Genomic DNA, 20,384 nt, shown 5'->3' on the forward strand with positions numbered 1-20,384 from the left:
AATTAATGTCTAGCTCAAGACTCACCAATAATTGGATGAGGCAATCGAGTCCTAAACAAACACTTTATTTATAATATGAGCCAAATAAATATATATTCATTTGATATTACTCAAAGATCAATAATAGTGATATAGGGGACAATAACTACCTTCTATAAAACACACAATTACCAGACTTAATTAATAACTATACAAAGACTTTTTTTAAATTCAATAAGATGGCTGCCTCCTCCTTAGTTGTATCGTCTGCTCGGAATGTTAGAATAAATAATAAAAATGTTTTAATCAACATAAATTGTACAATAAATTATGGTCCAATTGACCTGTACATTTTATCCTCACCATTTCATTAACCCAGGTGGGAGATACGTATACGGGAGGGAGGTGTGCAAGCCTCCTCTGTTTTATTTTTATGATCTAAATTGTAGCTTATAATCCATAATGTAATATTTTTATAGTAAAAAATATAAATTTTATTATTACTTGAGAATTTATAGTAGTTTCTCGCAAGAGGCTTTTTTTGACATTTCAATAAGTCTTCATCTTCTATTGGAAATAGATGCGGCCCCTAAACCAACAAAGTTTGAGCACCCTTGGTTTGTAGGGTAAGGGGCTTTACTGTTACACAGGGGACAGTATTAGTGACACGCCTAGAGACTGGGGTTTTAGTTCCCTTTACTGTTAAATTAAGTCGGCCGCGACATTAAGTGATAAATAGGTCAGAACGCGGTGACATTGCGCAGCATCCAATTCATCTTTGTGAACTGACCAGGCGGGGGGGGATTGTAAACATATTGACTGACTGACAGGACAAGGGGGACTGGGGTGAGATAGAGGAGAGTAGATTGATTAATGAGATGAGAAATAATAAGGTCAATTAGCAAAATAATATGAGTACATTAGGTCAGTCAAGTAATAATGTCATGAAAGTCTGTCATCTAAGTAATATTGAAATGATAGTCTCTCTTCTAACATTGTAGTTGTAGACTGTCATCTAAGTAACATTGAAATGATAGTCTCAGGGCCGGCCCTAACAGTTGCGGGGGCCCTATGCGAAGCAGACTGCGCGGGGCCCAGTCTTGGTAGGAATAAGCATAGTGTCAAAATTAAGATTTTGTATTAGAAAATACTTTCGTCTTTCCAATAAATTTTATTAAATGAAAGCTGATAATGCCTTTTTTTTATCGCGCATAGGATTGGCACTCCAAAATTACAATTTCGTCAATTTTTCAGGAGATTTTATGAGTTTTCAGGGAATTTTAATAATTTCAGGAGATTTCCAGGACTTTAAATATATATTTTGCAATTATAGGAGGTTTCCAGGAGGCCGTGGAAAATTAGGAGACCGAGGAAACCCTGTTATTATATATACGTTATAATGATTTAATTTAATAATTTACTCCTAGAATTAGCTCGGGGCCTATGAAAGTAACATTGAAATGATAGTCTGTCGTCTAAGTAACATTGAAATGATAGTCTATTTTCCATGTAACATTGCATTGATAAGTAACATTGGAATAATAGTCTATTTTTTATGTAACATTGCATTGATTAGTAACATTGAAATAATTGTCTATTCTCTAGATAACATTGCATTATAAGTAACATTGAAATAATTGTCTATTCTCTAGATAACATTGCATTATAAGTAACATTGAAATAATTGTCTATTCTCTAGATAACATTGCATTGATAAGTAACATTGAAATAATTGTCTATTCTCTAGATAACATTGCATTGATAAGTAACATTGAAATAATTGTCTATTCTCTAGATAATATTGCATTGATAAGTAACATTGAAATGATAGTCTGTCATCTACGTAATATTCTAAAGATGCTTGACTGCTGAAAGTAAATAATGAAATCACAGGGGACTGACTTGTTGCTTTTTGTTCTTTCTTGTAAATGTTAACTTGTAACGCTTCACTTAAAAACCATAAACAACGCCGTCGCTACAACGCCAGATTCATAAGTGACATTTTATTTCCACTCTTCGTTCACCCATTCGACACATATCAACATTCACTCCCTTAGTCAAGGGGAATCATTCAAGATATTCAGATAAACAATGTCAACAGAAAAAACTATTGTGCTGTAAGTTGACATTACTTGACATCAGACACATATCTAGTTGTACGTATGCTTCCATACTGAAATGTCTGATCATCATTCATTTATCGCTTATAAACGTGTAGTCGTTCATTTATAGCTTATAAATGTGTCATTGTTCACTTATCGCTTATAAACCTGTTATCATTTATTGATATATACATATATGTTATATATATTCAGGTATGTGGTTTGAATGATAATAATAAATAATCATTTTCTCGCCTAGCCTAAACATAATACGGAAAGAATCGAATCAATTTAAATTTGAATTTTAATTATTTTAGTGCTATTTCCTGGTTTGGGTGGGGCACATGTGCACACTCTTTAATCATTTCTTTGTTGGCTTTGCATCACAATGAAATTAACCTGTATTTTTTTGAAAATCTCAAAAGTAAATCTTCTATATTGAAGTACAAACAGACTGTTGGATTACCGAATGTTTTGACCCATTTCAAAAGGTCTGGGACAAGCTGAAAATGGTTTTCCCTATTGATAGAAGCTCCGCTGGCCTCATCTCTTCAAAGGGTTTTCATCGATGTTTTCAGTTTGCAGTTGGAAATGAACAGTGTTGACTTTCCTTTATGAGAATGGATTTTTCAGAAAATGGTTGGGGAGGTTTGGGGAAAGTCTCAAATATTTTCTAATAAACAGAAATGATTTTTGGTTGGACGTGTATACGATGGGAAAATAACTTGTCTTCTATTACGTCTTATCATTTCTGCTGTCATAGGAGTTAGAGCATTTTTAAAAATTCTTATATGCAAAATAAGCTTCACCATAATAATTTCTAACTTAAAATTTTTAGTATTTTTTTTAAACATTGTTGTAGACCAGTCTTTACTGTGGACAATTCCGGTCCCACTGAAGCACGCCCCGAAACATGTTCATTCTAGACGAGCCGGCCCCGCAATGAAAAGCATCGCTTGTTACTTACTTAAGACACTCATTTCGATAACAGTGGCGCTAGGAAACAAGACATTCTCCAGTGTCATGCAAGTATTTACCGAAAAATTCCGAAGAATCGCGCGCGCCAGAAACGTGTCGCTGAGCAAGAAATGTCATTGTGGCTTGTCGCAAACTATTTCAATATTTGAAACTCGGGGGTGGGGTCAATTTCTTTCCTAAGTCCGGTCCTTTCCCACAACCAGGCCATAAAAACATGATTAAATTCTTTTTTTTTCTTTTTCTCTTGCACCGAGTGATAAGGTGAAGTGGAAAAAAATTCGGTTGACCGTACGGACCAAAGAAATGTCTGCAGAAGATAAGGTCATTTTAAAGAATTTTTTTTAGTGGGAGGTGGAGAGATTTTTTTTTTACACATCGCGTGTTTTATTTCTTTAACAAATAATCTGGAAAATATTTTTTTTTTGGTTTTTATTGTCCTATAAAAATGAGGATATCATATCCGCACCCTCCAACACACACACACACACTCACACACACATACACACATCTTCTTGATCGGGATTATTGTCAATGTAATAGATCTTTTGTTTTAACACGAGTCGAGGAAATTGTTTAAAATCTCGGGACGCTTTCGAACCGAGTGGTTTCAAGTTCAAATCTCGTTGAAGACTGGGACTATCAACTTTGTGATCTGAGGACGCCCCTGAGTCTACTGAACTTTATGATCTAAGGACGCCCCTGAGTCCACTCAACTTTGTGATCTAAGGACGCCCTTGAGTCCACTCAACTTTGTGATCTAAGGACGCCCTTGAGTCCACTCAACTCTAGTAAAATACTATATTGTTTATTCATTTATTTTTGGATTATTAATATTTTGCTGAGACATCTTAGCTGAGACATCTTTGCTGAGACATCTTTGCTGAGACATCTTAACTGAGCCATATTTGTTGACAAAGTTCCTTCAAGCATTTGTTTCATCTATTTTTGCGTGTGGGTTTTTTATTCTCTTTTTCTATGATTGCAACATTTCCAATTCTCTGGTCAATAGGTTATTGCATATATTATTAGAAAGCAGAATTGTAGGACTGTAAAAATTAGCCAAGATGTTCTTATGTAATTTAAAAATGGTGTACAAGAAATTATAGCATAGCAGCTGTGAGACTCTCTTTGCTTATAACCAAGTAAAATTGTATTATTACAAGTGTAAGAGGTAATGTTTCATCTTCTAATATAAAGTTTTAAAAAAGTAAAGTTCCCCTATAGGCCTTGTGGTCTATAGGGCAGGTGATGTAAAGGTTATCTGTTTCTGTGGCTACGGTTAACGAGGGTGTCATGTGGCCAGCACAACGACCAACCGCCTTAGTTTTTTCCCCAACTTATGTCCGGTACCTATTAGAGCTGGGTGGACTCAGAGGCGCCCGAGGATCCCAAAATTAAAATCCCAGCCTTCACCAGATTTCGAACACCGGACCCCGGTTCAGAAACCAAGCGCTTCACCGCTCAGCCACCGCGCCTTCTCATCTTCTAATATGGACCTTGTTAAATGTTTGCTGTTTTTGACTAGAGGCTTTCGCAACAAAATATCCACTCTCCACATTCTTCTTGTGTTAAAAATGTGGTCGAAATTTCCCTGACTGGACCTCGTTATGTTAAAGGTTTTTTATTTGTGGTAAAGAAATAAATTCAGCCCCAAGTCGTTCTCCTAAATACTAAGATAAACTTTCGTACTTGCGTTGCAGAATGGAGATATGGCATGGAGTTTGCGGTTCTTCCCATTAGATAAGCTTTTTTTTTTTTTTTTTTTAAGTATTTATATTGTTTTTAAATTCTTTATTTTTTTTTTGGTTTAAAACAAAGTTTTGTTAAAGTTCTGCATTGAGAATATAAATGCTCCTACAACGGTTTATTGTTTTCTAGCCCCCCCCCCCTCCCCACCTCTATCAATTAACTAACGTCTGCATCTTTCATCAACCCATTCATTTGAACCACACAGATCACTGAGTGTATCAGGACACTACTGGACAGACAAAACCAGCACGTTTAACTTCAATAGAAGCTTTATGGCTACTTTAAGTCTGTTTCAGTTCATAACTATTTCACCACAGAATGTCTCTGCATCAATTCACGTCTCAATGATAAGATAATGACCTTCAATCGTTGTTCTGATGTCACGGTCACCAAAGTCAACTATTCGGACAACAGACTTGATTCATAAGCGCGCTATTCATCAAGTCCATCTTTACTTAGTCATTATCAATTGGTCCCTTTCTGAACTACAAGTTATGTATTTAACTCCTCTGGCACACGTAGAGAAAATGGACTATTCTTTTTTTCTTTTATCTCTCTTCTAGAGAGTCAGACCCAACATACGGGAGGTAATCCCGTCAACCAAAGTCTAGTTACCAAAACGAACGACAGTTGGAAACACTTGTTCCAGACAGGGGGAGATTGGAAAGTAAATGGGGGGAGGTAAAGCCGTTCATCCCCAATAACGCTGCGACCTTTAATGTCAGTAATGGTCAGTGGTCCATTTTACCCCCCACGTAACGACTGCCCCCATTAGTCTGCCCAGTCTGACCAGAGAAAATGACAGCTTAAAGCAGAACTGTCGAAGAAATGATCAAAGTAGCCGAGATAAGGACTACAAAATAAAATGCTACATCATTGCGCTCTGGTGTCAATTCAGGGCAAATATTCACCGTTATACAGCTTATCGTGAGGAAGCGTTGGCTGAGTGGTTAAGCGCTTGGTTTCCGAACCTTGGGTCCTGGGTTCGAATCCCGGTGAAGACTTGAATTTTTAATCTCGCAATTTTTAGGGCCTCTGTGAGTCTACCCAGCTCTAATGTGTACCTGACTTTAGTTGGGGAAAGAAAAGGCGGTTGGTCGTTGTGCTGGCCACATGACACACTGCTCGTTAACCGTTGACCATAAAAACAGATGACCTTAACATAATCTGCCCTAGAAATCGATAGGTCTGAAAGGAGAACTTTACTTTTTTTTTTACTTTACTTACAACTAATCATGTCAAGAATTGGAAGATCTGAACCCATTTCTTTTGGGTTGTCGTCACTGCAGTTGTTTCTGTTGTTGTTATTCTGCTGTTGTTGTTGGTTTAGTTCCTGTCGCTACATTTATTGTCGCTAAAAATGCATGGGCTCTAATCCTGGTAAAGACTGGGATTTTTAATTTGTGGTCTTTTGGTGCCCCTGAGTCCATCCAGTTCTAATGGGTACCTGACATTAGTTGGGAAAAGTAAAGGTCGTTGTGCTGATCGCATGACACCCTCGTTAACCGTAGGCCAAAGAAACAGAAGACCTTTACTTCATCTGCCCTATAGACCACAAGGTCGAAAGAGGAACTTCTTACTTTTACTTTTAGTCAGTCCCATAACCCCCTAAGATAATTAGACAACTTTCGGTATTTTAATTAAAGAAATTTACTTTTCGCTAACCATTTCTCCGTTTGTATATATAAAAAAGCACTCTTCTATTAAGTTATCAAGTTCCTGATCCATCAATAGCTCATTATATTCTTAACGAAAGAAGAGCATTCTTCCAATAGGTCGTCGTGTTCTTAACCAAGGTCTAGTACGCGTCCATAAATGATCGTATTTCTTTGAAGAGATACTTGACCACAAAAAGGTCCTCATGTTTCTTGTGAAGGAATAGCACTCTAGCAACAGGGCATCGTGTTCTTGTTGAAGGAAAAATAAAATCGAAATGGCGTTTTGTTCTTTGAAACTGGATTTGATGAGAAAAAAATATTTATTTTTCACCCTTGTCTTTCTATAAAGATATTTGAACAAAAATTGCTTGCATCAACTCTCGGACTCTGAAATTTAGATTTCAATTGAGTCTTTTTTTATATATATATTTTGCTTACGAATGAAAAAAATAATCAATAAAAATGAGTTCTTGAAGTGACCGGAACTCATCTCATAAATGTCTTCAAACGGCTCAGATGTTTAAGAATGAGACGACAGAGCAGTGAACAAAGGGTCAGAGTGAGTGGTCAGAGAGGGAGAGGACAGACAGAAAGAGTTAGTAAGAGGCAGAAAGAATAAAATGATCAATGACAGGAGATTCTCCACGACTCGATGAGTGAAACAAGATGAAAATGACAAGTTTCTCTCGGACTTGTAATTATTGGAAGAGCCGATGATCTTCAGGTGAAAGGAGGAGGATTGATCTCAAAAGCACTCGAAAGTCCTCTATTTCCCCCTGGTCTTTATCCGGTTGTCTTTTGTCTGTTTCCGGAGCCCGGACGCGAGTCTATTAAACTTATTCCCCGGACTCTCTGAAACAAGAACCATTTTTTTTTTCATTTTTAGCTTTGACCTTAAGAATTCAGCGCAAACATGTCTAAAGTGGCCGAACGACAGTGACATTAATTGAAACCATAATAAACCATTTTATTTCTATTGGATGTTCAAGGATGGAACTTTATTTTCTTGTTAAAGTCATTCATTAAAAGTGCATTTTGGATATTGTACACAAAAAATATAGATTGCATTGTGCTGCCAATCATTTTGTGTGACACAAAAGCTGGAATGGAAAAGTTTTCTTTAACATTTTATGCACTTCAATATCAATGGGATGCTTTGCGAGGGTCCTTAGGTTGGGTCCTGATGACTGACAGCCTCTTGCTTCCAGCTGGAGGTTCGGACAAGAAAAAAAAAGTATGAAACTTGCAAGTTATGTCAAAAATAAACATCGGTCTTTTAAGTTTAAATTTGTCAATAAAACAAAACATGGCGTGCTCAGCCGTAGTGTACCGATAACTGAGTTGTTTATCACATTTAATATTGCTTTCAGTTTATTGATAGATTTTCTAAGCTTTGGCTATATTTTTACGTAAATCTAATCAAGATTATATCTAAATTCTAAATCTAGAAGTAGATTAAGAGTTCTAAATGTGAAGTTTAGCTAAATCTAGATCAAGTTCTATGTAATGAAAGTTAAAACAATTGTAGCTTTGGCTCAGTTACTAGAGCCGTTGGGACATCGAGCTGACGTTGCTGAAGTACGAGTTCGATACACGTCTTGAGCAAAGATTTTAAATTAATTTTGTTTCATTTTGTTTTAAGTTGTATAATGGATGCCACTAATTGTCTTATAATTATTTGACAAGGCATCACTTAGTAGTATTCAATATGTTCATGGCATTGAACTGATAACAATTTGATTTCCGGAAATGCCATTTTTTTATTAGTATAGTTCCACGAGAAATCCTTTTCATGAAAAATCAATATTAATTAGAAACTAATTTATCCTAACGATGATAATATAATAATACTTCGAGGCTAATTAAGTAATATTTACGAGACCGATATCACAATCATTGCGAGACTAATCTGGCAAACAGCAAGAGACCAATAGAGCAATAGTCACAAGGCCAATATAGCGATCATTACAAGGTCATTATAGTAATCATTGCGAGGCTGACATAGCAATCGTTGCGAGGCTGATATAGCAATGATTACGAGGCTGATATAGCAATCATTGCGAGGCTGATATAGCAATCATTTCGAGGCTGAAATAGCAATCATTGCGAGGCTGATATAGCTATCATTGCGAGGCTGATATTTAAATTTTAGTTCACTTTCAAAGTAACATACGTCAAAGGAGTAGATTCAGATAGTCAGCCTTTAGTCCAGCATGAGATGGTTTTGTTATTTGATAAATAAAAGTTCAATGTAGTCTCCCTTTAACAGTTTCCACTTAGGAATTTTCTGGTGATGTGGCAGGTCTGCAGCAGTACCGTCCTCTGGCAAGCAACGAGAATGTTTCTAGGAATGATAAGGGCCTTAAAGGGCTCAGTGAGGTCTGTTGATTTAACAATGGGGTATATTGTTAGGGTAGATAACTTCCAGAAACGTTACTCTCCAAACCTAGGTTTCCATATTTTCGTTGTTTTTTTATTATTATTATTATTATTAGTTTAGAATGCACACTACTTTAATGCACTGTAAAAAGTCTGCACGTATAAGTATTTTATATTTTAGGAACTTAAAATCAATCTGAAAAGAACTGAAAAATGGCGAACTAGATGTTTCATACTGGGTAGGGGTCAGATTCTAACACTTGTTTGATGTAGGTCAGGCTAAGGACGGAATTGCTTTGGACCATCAGGAAAGATAGAGGGGGTGGACCCGAGATTAGGTGGATGTCAACTTGGTGCGAAGCGATAAAGGAGAAAAAGAAAAGATTTATTTGACTGATGAAGAATTGGGGGCTATCTTCAGGTTGGAGACGAAAGCAGTCTGGCATGGAAAGGGACGTAACAAAGGAAGATTGTTTGATAATCAAAGGGCTTTAACTCTGCGGAGAGACTTTCTAACCTTGAAGGATAATGTGATCGAGTTTCTGAGCTGTTTCTTCATCCTTGACCAAAAAACATTGACATTACTTTCCCAACTTTGATACAAATATCTTTAATAAGTTATTATAATTATTATAATGTTTCTATACTATATGTAGAGCTCATAGGAATATTTGCCATTATTAATAAATTTGTATTGTAATGTTCAACATACGAAAGTTTATAATAATGAGTGAAGCGTGGTCGAGAGGCCAAGTGCGAAGGGGGCTCGAGGTTCGACACCCGACTCGGGCAGAGTTGTGTTTACTGAGCGCCCAAAGGCAGCACGGAAAACATACTCCTAGATACCCCCTACCCCCCCCCCCACTGGTCCACAAATGAGATTGAACCAAAAGCGCTCTGAGCATACTATAAGCATGAAAGTAGCGCTATATAAAAGCTATAATAATAACGTTTGTCCCATGCATCAATTTGTTTAAATAGTGTAATGTATCTATATTATGTACTCTCTTTTATTTATTCAATGTATGTATTACATAATAGTTTTGTAGTACGTAATTAAAATGACTTGGTCCTCACTAAGAAATAATAGGCAGATGATGTATAGGTCAGCTGTTTTTTTATGGCCGACTGTTAACGAGAGTGTTTCGTGGCCATCACAACGACCTTTACTTTCCCCAACAAATGTCAGGTACCAAACAAAAGTGGGTGGACTCTGGGGCGTTATAAGAATTCCGGAATTCAAAAATCGCAATCTTGACAAGGATTCGAACCCGTGACCTCTCGGTTCGGAAGCCAAGCGTTTTACCACTCAACCACCATGCCCCCTGTTCTATGTGGTGAGTTTAGTTTTTTTTAAGGGGCGTAAAAAGAAACAACAGTCCAACAGACGACAGGATAGGTGAAGGTGAGATAGAAAAATAAAGAAACCAAACTGAAAGTTAATGTAATCTCCCTGGAGTGCGCTAGTGACCAGGGCAAGGGCCAAGTGGTGTATTGCTAAAATCCGATTTCTTTTGTCCAGGTCATTATTTAATACCCTAAGCATATGGCGTATAACTTTCCCGTTAAAGTGTTTGTGTGGTTGTTAGTGGGTTTTATTTTAAATACGAAAAATCTATACGAACGGGTGTGTGTGTCTGTGTTTGTGTGTGTATGTGTGTTTGTGTGTTCTACGTTATGACAGTGTTAACAAGGTCTCTATTAGGACTAGACCTTCATCTATATGAGGGGTTCTCAACCTGTGGGTCGCGACCCCCATGGGGGTCGATTGACCATTTGCCAGGGGTCGCCTAAGACAATCGAAAATACGGATTATTTTTGTCTATTCTTCTATTGCTGTGTGTGTGTGCGTGTGTTGAAATGTGGGGGGGGTCGCGGCAAAGTGGGGGATTGTAAAAAGGGGTCGCCGAGCTTAAAAGGTTGAGAACCGCTGATCTAGATCTAGAACTGAGGTGCTGAACAAGTAGAAAAATGTATCTCTGCATATTGGATGGAGGAGGAGGATGTGGGGTTGACGTCTGGGAGATAAGGGCATACCAGAATTAAAGGGACAAAGGCAAATATGTGGCGAAACAAGAGTGTCTGATGAAAGTAACATTAACTTTATTGGGACAAAGCCTCAATATGTGGGTGGCTAGGAGTTCAAGTCTTAACCGTGATTCAAAACTTTGGAGTTTGCTGTTTCGTGTGGTTTGAGTTCTGTTGAATTGATTTCTATTGGCTAATGCATTATATAAGTAGTTGTTGTTGTTGTTGTTGTTTTATATAGGGTGGGGGGAGTGGATTCCGTGTTTTCAAAAGTCACTGACACTCACAGGCAATATCTACACATTGTTAGAACTTGTCATTACACCAACTTGTCCTTAAACCAACTTGTCATTACACCAACTTGTCATTACACCAACTTGTCATTACATTACACCAACTTGTCATTACACCAACTTGTCCTTAAACCAACTTGTCAGTAAACCAAACTTTTTTTCTATCAGGTTTTATTTAGAGGCTTTTGTTTTCAAACCCAGACTAAGCGCTTCTTTATTTATTGTATTTTGAACTGTAGACCTAACTAGCCTTCCCTGTCTACAGTATGTCAAGATAGGTCTAAAGCCTTATTTATCTATATTAGTTTAGCGTGATGGGTCAGCCCGCAATCCAGTGTCGCAATAAATTTGGTTAGGGCCCTCCCAGGTCTATGCTTTTGTTACCCTGTGAGCGTGCCATCTGGCCAGCTCACGTTCCATAATTTGATTATTTTAAAAGAGCGAGGATAAGGGTGAGTGTCTTGAGTGTCCTAAGTGTCTTCAGTGTCTTAAGTGTCTTGAAACTGATAGGAAGATATAAAGCTGTCTGTTGTATAAACAATGAAGATATGTAGATAAAAAGATAGAGTTAAATGTCAGACAGACAGGCAGATATATAGACAGACAGACCAAAAGACAGACAGACAGACAAATAGATAGATAGATAGATAGATAGATAGATAGATAGATAGATAGATAGATAGATTGATTGATAGATAGATAGATAGATAGACAGATAGATAGATAGATAGATAGATTGATAGATAGATAGATAGATAGATAGATAGATAGATAGACTTATATACACACATGGAGGCGCTGTGGCTGAGAGGTAAAGCGCTCTGCTTCTGAACCGAGGGTCCCGGGTTCGAATTCTGGTGAAGACTCGGATTTTTAATTTCGGGATCTTTAGGGCGCCTCTGAGTCTGAGTCCACCCAGCTCCAATGGGTATGTGACATTAGTAGGGAAAAAGTTAAGGAGGTTGGTCGTTGTGCAGGCCACATGAAACCCTAGTTAACCGTAGGCCACAGAAAGAGATGACCTTTACATCATCTGCCCTATAAATCACAAGGTCTGAAAGGGGAACTTAACATTTTTTGTACATACATACATGCATACAAAGAGATATGTCACTATGTCACGAATTATTTTGTGACGATGTCATTATACCACCTTGTCACAGTGTCACAAGATTACGCTGTCAACATGTCATCATACCACACTGTCACTTTGTCTAAATGTCACCGTATCACACAATTTAAAACACAACAAACACACCAACTGAACATTTTTGTAATTTAATTTTTTGTTTCCCTTCAGACATGAATGACACCGTTTTGGACGCTAATGACATCTGACTTGTTTAGCAACAAAGACAACTTGATTGAAAAAGGTAATTAAATTTTCTTCTTTGGAGACTCTCTTTTCAATGTGTGTCCATCAAAAGTGTCCATATTCTTGGGGACATTATTCCGCCGACCTTATTAAGAAAAGTTCATTCAGAGACAAAGTGACCCCTACTGACACGTGGAAGTTAATGAGTCCATGGGACGATGTTGAGAGGATTGCGTGAGACCGAGAGGCGTAAAGTTTGATAGCGGCCTAATAAATTTTGTAAGTGCCTGAAATGCAATAGAAAGGTTAATAATAAAATCTTTTTAATTTATAAAACCATGATCCTAATTTGGTAGAGACTGTGTCGCATTGAAACGTTTTGGAAGAAGAAATATTAGTGTTTGAAAAACAAAACATAATGAGAGAGAGATGTTTAGAGAGAGTGATGCGGAAGAGTAAGAAGATCTATATTTAGAGAGACAGTGAAAGAGAATGAGATTATATACACACCTTTCCTTATCTTAATTCTTCTCTATATATATTTTCTCTCCCTCTCTCTCTCAGGTCTATCTATCTCTCTCTCTGTCTTTGTCTCGCTCTATTTCTCTTTTACTCTCCTATCTCCTTCTCTCTTTCTATTTTCTCTTTCTCTCTTTATTTCTCTCTTTCTCTCTTTATTTCTCTCTTTCTCTCTTTACTTCTCTCTTTCTCTCTTTATTTCTCTTCCTCGGTCTCTCAATCTCTCTTTCTCTCTCTCCCTCTCTCTCTCTCTGTAACGAAGCTGTTGTTGTGGATAGCCAGACACTGTGCGGCGTGACGTCAGACGTCCAAGGTGCCACTCCGTGCCTGGCTTCTAATTAAGTCGGCTACGCGTGCTAGAATAGGAGTAAGCATCGTTGTATGTGCCAGCGTGTGTGTGCGCCCCCCCCCCTCTTTCCCATTGGATAGAAATAAAATTATCAGTGTGTGTCCTCCTTAAAAAAAAAGTTTGCCCACGCATGGTTAATTAACAGTTTTTACAAAAACTGAGTCATGTGTGACAAAATATATAGGTCAGAGCTAGGTCTACGCAGCTGTGCAAAACACGGTGCAGTCCATCCTAGATATATATATATATATGCATATGGTTAAGTATAAATCGGGATTTGAGTAGCGTATGGTCAAGTCTAGTTTTTCAAACAAATTTGAAGACGCGCGAGTTAGATCTACTTACCGAGTTCTTATTCCTCTTTCATTTGCATGTCTGTTTGAAATAAGATAAGATAAGATAAGATAATTTTATTTATCCAATCAAATGGAAATTCAGTTTGATTACAATTGACAAATGAAAAGGGAAGAAAGATTTTTACAAAGTTTGTCTGTCTGTCTGTCTATGTGGCCGTTATTTCTCCCATTCTTGGATCAAGCTGACCTTGTACACACTTATTTCTTGTACTACCTGACAACACTTGGACGTCCAGTTGGGTCTGGTCCAACACCGTCATCGCCTGTCAAATTATCTTTATGTTTAAAGTTTGGCCGTTTCTGTAGCTATTGAGGTTCTACAGGGTGCGGTCGCCGGGCCTGGGACCAGCAGCTAGCGGATTACACATGAATTTAAAAAAATTAACCAATTAGTTCATTAACTATTGGTAATAAATTACTTTGTTTGGTATATCAAACCAGGGAAAGAAATAGTACTTGACTGAGCGGTGGTGTAAGCTGAATTAGTCCTCTTTATAGATTGTCGTCTGAGGCTTATTACAAATTTTATTACATGACTGATCCAAACTAATTGATACACTTAATAAAAGCTTTGTTGTTGTTTTTTTTAAAGTATTTTTTTTTTTGCTTGTTACTTACGAGTTTAAGTAGGAGGTCAGATTATACACCCAACTGATTACACAATAAAGCGATTCTTATTTCTCCCAGATCTGAAGAATTCCAGGTTGAACCCCATAATACCCGCCCACTCTTCCGTTCATCGTCTGCATTGAACTAGTTGGTTCGCCATTGTACCTTAGGCTATGTAGGTCAGATCTCTGTACTTTAGGTTATCAATGTCTTGCATTTTGTCCTGAAATTATCCTCTGTTTCCTCAGCCCTAACCCCCCTCCCTCCCCTCCCCACAGACTCGTCTGGCGCCCTCTGGCGACTGTTTAATGATAAAGGTCTCTGGTAGCGTTGATTAGTCTTTCCCAAACATCTTACTGTTGGCCTGGTGAGCTAGTCCTACAGCAGACGTGACGTAACTGTGGGTAGGGTGGGATTGAAAAAAGTCTGCCCTTCAGGTGATGTGGTAAAATTTCTGATGTCGATGAACATTGAAGCTAGGTCACCCTAAAGACTTTTTGATGTCATCTTGTGAATGTCATTAGTGAATATCCCTTTAGTGATATCATTTGTGAATATCTCTTAGCGGAGGTACTTGTTGATGCCAACTTCTGCGAATGACCTTGATGATGACACCTTTTTCGAAGTCGCATTGTAAATGTCACCTTGTTGATGTTATTTTTTGCTGATATTTACTTCTGGGTGTCACTTTGCCGATATCAGCTTGTGGATGTCACATGTCACCTAGATGATGTCACTTTACTGACGTCAGCATGTGATTTTCAGCTTGTTGTCAACTTTCATAAAAATTATAAAAGTCTATTATTAGTCAGACTTTTTTAAAAACAAGTTTTTGGCGTTACTTCAGAAATTAAAAATTACTGCCTTCTAGTCAAAACTTCCTGTAGGACGAGATGAAGTCATTTAGGCTTCGAGCATTGCAACAAACAGTACCGCACTACCGGGCAGCCATCTCCTTCCCTGTTGAAATATACAAGTGAAGTAGCCCTTTCAGACCTTTAGGGCAGATGAAGTAACGGTCATCTGTTTCTGTGGTCCTGTGGCCAGTCGCCTTTACTTTTTCCTTACTTATGTCAGGTGCCCATTAGAATTGGGAGGACTCAGAGGCGTCTTAAAAATCTTAAACAATTTCAGCCTTAGCCTGGATTCGAACACAAGACCCCTCGTTTGTTTCGAAAGCCAACCATATTACCACTCTGCTGTAATATATACTCTTAAAATTTTTTTATTTTTTTTACTTTTTTAATAACGTCATCCTGCTCCCCTTGCCCCCCACCCCCCCGTTAGTGTTTTAAAATTTAAAGTTGTTCCGATAAACTGTCCCGTGTTTCTTTGACTAAGTTATCTGTAGCAGTTTTCTAGGTTCTGTCTTTCTTATGGTGTGGACCCTTTGGGTCAACAAATCTTATGGAAGCTTCGATTGAACGTTTACCCCATATTGAATCGATGATATTAAGTTAGCCCAACTCTCTTGGATGACGAGATGACAGGAAGTGGTCGGAACGTGGCCTGGCGAGGAAATGCAAATAAGCAGGGCCCCTAAGAATTATGTGCCGCGGGACGGTACATCTACGCTGCAATGCTGCGAGTGCAAGAAGAGGGGAGGGGTGGGTGGGGGAGGATTGTTGGTCTGGTTGCGCGTTAAGTTGCATCTGTGTTTAGTGTAGTTGTGTGCGTGGGTTTGTGAATGCATAATTTAAGACTCTAGGCTCACGCTCCTGAAGGACAAGTTGAGTTTATTATCCGTGAATGAATGAAAATATGAAAAGGTGGACGTGTAGAGGCCGTGCGCTTTAGAGGAGTTGGCAAAGAGGCGGCCAAGAGGCTCGCGGAGGCTTGAAAGTGGGAGTGAATGTATGGGTGTGTAAGAGTCTGTTTGTCTGGACTCTACATTTCAATGGAAATGAGGCTGGTCAAGCGTTAACAGATTGATATTGTATCGTCTCTGTCTGTGAATATTGTAGCAGTTTGTTCTTTAAATACAGACATGGCCTTGAACAGAAGGTTTATTTTTTAAAAAAAAAAGCTTAACTTTAAATTATCTAAAAAAATAAAACAAAGTGGCCGATGTATAGATCTAGAAGTTGAATTTTATTTCTTTCTTTATTTCCTTATTTATGGAGGCGTAATAGCTGACCAAGAAGCCAAGATGGCAGGAATGGACCCGAATGAGGGGAGTCGCCCAGAATAGAGTCAGTAGGCGAAGAGCTATTAAGGCCCTATGCTAATTTGGAAGTCAAATTGATAGATTAGTAGTAGGTTAGCTGAGTGGTAAAGCGCCTGGCTTCTGAACTGACTTCTTCGTTAACCTTGAGCCACGAAAATATATGACCTTTACAATATCTGTCCTGTGAAAAGGGGTAGTGTACTTGTTTATTCAATGTTTACTTGAAACTTAATCAATTAATACTTATTTGATATATAGGCCTATGCGGTAATATATATCACTTGTTCTTAATTAAGAAAATCTCATTTTTGGTGTTCTTTTAAAACAAAAAAGTCACTTTGAAATCAAACCGGAAGTCTCTTTAATACCATCCAAAATTAAAAAGTGCCAATGGGAAAGACTTACGGTGTGGTATGAATATCAGTATGCCGGCGTGCTAAATCTTGGTTTACATCCTTTCCCCCTGCCGCCCTGATGGAGATTCTAGCAGTAATACTTTTTCATTTGTGAAGAAACATTTGAGACTTAAGAAGTCAAAGTCACTGGATAATTTCCTGTTACCTAGATGGATATTTTGAAAAGGGAAATTCCAATATGGTCATAAATTGAGTAATGGCAGGGTGTGTGTGTTCGAAGGTTGAATCACATTTTTCTTCCCAACCATAAATGAATAGTCTATGATCTAACACTTCCCAGGACAATGTCTCCTGCTGGACAGAGCCCCCAAAGGTTGTTAAGGTCATGGCTGTCAGTGATATTGATTTCACCTGCTACGCTGAGACCTCTGGTCGGAAGTACTATCTTAGTCAAGACTTGATTAAAGGGTGGTGTTAACGTGAGGTTTGAGCTCAATATTAATGGTTGAGAGCTTAATGGGTTACCTTGGTAGAACTTAGTTGACCAAGGTTAAAGGCGTGGGGGGTCATCTTTCTAGATTTAGATCAATCGGAGATCTTATTTTAATATAAATTATAGTTGTTTTATTGTTTTATTTCTCTCTTCTTTTCTCTCTCGCTCTCTACTTTTTTCTCTCTTTTTCTCTAATTTTATTTCTCTTTCCTTTTCTCTCTCTCTCTATTTCTCTTTATCTGTTACATGCCTGCACGCAAACTTACTATTTTCTCTCATGCACACAATGTTAATCAACTTCAAATCAAAGTCTCTCTCACTTTCTCCCTCTCTTGTTCTCTCTGCCTTTCTCGCTCTCACATACGCTTTCCCTATCTCTCTCTCTCTCTCTCTCTCTCTCTATCTATGTATCTATGTATCTATGTATCTATCTATCTATCTATCTATCTATCTATCTATCTATCTTTCTATCTCTATCTATCTATCTATCTATCTATCTATCTATCTCTATCTATCTATCTATCTATCTATCTATCTATCTATCTATCTATCTATCTTTCTATCTCTATCTATCTATCTATCTATCTATCTTTCTATCTATCTATCTATCTATCTATCTATCTATCTATCTATCTTTCTTTCTATCTCTATCTATCTATCTATCTATCTATCTATCTATCTTTCTATCTCTATCTATCTATCTATCTATCTATCTATCTATCTATCTATCTATCTATCTATCTATCTTTCTTTCTTTCTATCTCTATCTATCTATCTATCTATCTATCTATCTATCTTTCTATCTCTATCTATCTATCTATCTATCTATCTATCTATCTATATCTATCTATCTATCTATCTATCTATCTATCTATCTATCTATCTATCTATCTATCTATCTATCTATCTTTCTATCTCTATCTATCTATCTATCTATCAATCTATCTATCTATCTATCTATCTATCTTTCTATCTCTATCTATCTATCTATCTATCTATATCTATCTATCTATCTATCTATCTATCTATCTATCTATCTATCTATCTATCTATCTATATCTATCTATCTATCTATCTATATCTATCTATCTATCTATCTATCTATCTATCTATCTTTCTATCTCTATCTATCTATCTATCTATCTATCTATCTATATCTATCTATCTATCTATCTATCTATCTATCTATATCTATCTATCTATCTATCTATCTATATCTATCTATCTATCTATCTATCTATCTTTCTATCTCTATCTATCTATCTCTATCTATCTATCTATCTATCTATCTATCTATCTCTCTCTCTCTCTCTATCTATCTATCTATCTATCTATCTATCTATCTATCTATCTTTCTATCTATCTATCTGTCTGTCTGTCAATCTATCTATCTATTTCAAATTTGCTTTCTCTTCGGTCTTGAAGTATTTCTACATATGTGACTCTACTATGAATACGTCACTGACTCTACTTTGTATTATTGACACCACCATTTCTACTTATTGACTCTACTGTTTCTATATCAGTGACCTTCCATCATTCACACAAACATACTGACTATCGACACACCCACAGATTGACTAGGTCCGAAAATGAGCTCAGCGATCTCAACCTCACATCTCCTGAAACGAAAATGACTTCCCCATGACAGCCAGTCGTTAGTGTGACGGATGTTCCCCACCAATATAGCGGCTACAAGATTTACGCTAGCGTCATCCGATACAGGAGGTCTGGACTATTGTGACCAAGAGATACCAAGGTAGCTGTTACACAAGAGGTGTATAGGCGACCCAGTTACTTGGAGTGTATATGAAACATATCTATAGCTTATGTGGAAAGTATCTGTTGTTAGGGGCGGACTGGGTGTCAATCTCAGACCTGGCATTGCAGTCCGACCCACAAGTTTGTGTTTGTGTATCAGTCCTCTTAATATGAAAAATTTAATAATGAATCGAAAATGAAACACATGCATGCCTGGGTGGGTAGACGTCACATTTTGCATTGCTACATGTTATAAGATTACCAGTCGTCAGACAAGTGAAGGACGTCTTCTGCTTGTTTGTATACGATCTTGTATGAAAGGTCAGTCGAGGGTGTATACGATCTTGTATGAAAGGTCGGTCGAGGGTGTATACGATCTTGTATGAAAGGTCAGTCGAGGGACAGCCATGACGTTCCATGGGCCCTTTTAAAGAAAATAGTTCCAACTTGTTTCTCTTTCTTTTTTTTTTTTTTGTTCTTAAAATCTGTGAAAATATTTTTTATTTTTAAACTTATCTTGCACTAAGTTAAAATCTTGGTTTTTCTAAGTATTTTTGGAAGTGTAAAAAGCAACAACAAAAAAAGTAACATGGTAGTCAGAGAGCAAGAAACATAAAGTATGACGTGTGAATGACAGTGTGGGAGGAATAAGCTCAAAATGGTGTGTAATAGTGTGTCTAGTAGGAGAGACGTCATGAAAAGGGTTTAGGGTACAAACAAAATCTAATGTCTATGCAATGTTTGTACGGATATGTCTTATTATCTATAATCTATATGTTAGAGTTATACAAGTTTATATGTCAAAGCAATACATAGTCTATATGTCATAGCAATACATAGTTTATATGTCATAGCAATACATAGTTTATATGTCATAGCAATACATAGTCTATATTTCATAGCAATACATAGTCTATATGTCATAGCAATACATAGTCTATATTTCATAGCAATACATAGTCTATATGTCATAGCAATACATAGTTTATATGTCATAGCAATACATAGTTTATATGTCATAGCAATACATAGTCTATATGTCATAGGAATGAATAGTCTAGCAATACAAAGTCTATAAGTCATAACATAACTGCCAGTACATAGTCCATGGGCGTAGCCAGATTTTTTTTTCGGGTGAGGGAATTTTTTCTACCCTCTGGTAGGTGGACAAGTGATGGTTTAGTATTAAAATGTCACCTAAACTAAACAGAATCATAAAAAAAATCAGTCACTAAATTCATTTGGGGGTCCCCCCCCCCACCCAGCTACGCCCATGACACAATCTACGTATCA

The 20,384-nt window shown here is 37.3% G+C and overlaps 1 protein-coding gene across 3 annotated transcripts in view; it reads left to right on the forward strand.

Annotated features, from left to right (window-relative positions):
- Nucleotides 1–20,384, forward strand: part of LOC106070803 (G-protein coupled receptor dmsr-1-like) — a 242,553-nt gene that overhangs the window by 183,886 nt on the left and 38,283 nt on the right. For all 3 annotated transcript variants that reach the window (XM_056008595.1, XM_056008596.1, XM_056008597.1), the window contains one exon: nucleotides 12,467–12,539. The gene's annotated coding sequence lies outside the window, so the exon portion shown is untranslated. The remainder of the gene's footprint in view (nucleotides 1–12,466; nucleotides 12,540–20,384) is intronic.

This window comes from Biomphalaria glabrata, chromosome 13 (assembly GCF_947242115.1).
Source record: "Biomphalaria glabrata chromosome 13, xgBioGlab47.1, whole genome shotgun sequence".
In the NCBI taxonomy this organism is placed as follows: Eukaryota; Metazoa; Mollusca; class Gastropoda; family Planorbidae; genus Biomphalaria; species Biomphalaria glabrata.